Here is a 786-nt window from a genome sequence, read left to right as displayed (position 1 = left end):
CTCCTTCTTTTCCTTTGTTTTAAATGCAACTTTAAACTAAACCGAGGCAGCACAAGCATGCACAGTTGATCTGCACATGGATCCCGCCCCTTCCCGTCTATTGACCAATAGGAGAGGAGCTGACCCAAGAAGGACAGCCCATCTTATTTGGATAAAGAGGCAGAAAAGCATAAGGTAAAATATAAACAGGAGAAGAAAAATGTAAAAACAACACATGGAAATAAAAGACGTGAGAGAAAAAATATACAAATAAAAACATTTAAACACAAATGCATGTACATTTTTTTATTGGACCATTTAATATGTTTCTGCTTTATTTTTTAATTATATCAGTTTTGGTCTTCCATAGTTTTTTAGCACAAACTTGTATTTAAAGCTGTTAGAAACTAGTGTGATCTTCACTCTTACAGCTGCTGTAAAAAAAACTGTAGACTTTTAAAGATTTGTCGAGTTAAAAGTGTTTCCATTACAGCGATTCAACTCTGAAAGATGTTTCATGCTGTTAATTCTCATTGAATGACACTTTGACTATGAAGCAAGCTGAGTGAGTAGATCTGTTTTTATTTTATTTGTTTAGTTATCTTTTAATGTGTAGTGAAAACACTCAGACGGCTCTGGCCTGGCTCAACCTCTCAGTTAACGTCAGAACAGTGATGTCGGCTGACTCACTGAGCTGCTTTAACGACACGGTGGGCTCAGTGTGACTGTAGGCAGCAGCACTGCCCCCAACACACACACACACACACACACACACACACACACACACACACACACACACACACACAC

The sequence above is a fragment of the Austrofundulus limnaeus genome, unplaced genomic scaffold (genome assembly GCF_001266775.1).
Source record: "Austrofundulus limnaeus strain Quisiro unplaced genomic scaffold, Austrofundulus_limnaeus-1.0 Scaffold93, whole genome shotgun sequence".
Taxonomy (NCBI): domain Eukaryota; kingdom Metazoa; phylum Chordata; class Actinopteri; order Cyprinodontiformes; family Rivulidae; genus Austrofundulus; species Austrofundulus limnaeus.
Note: the sequence above shows the minus strand (reverse complement) of the source record.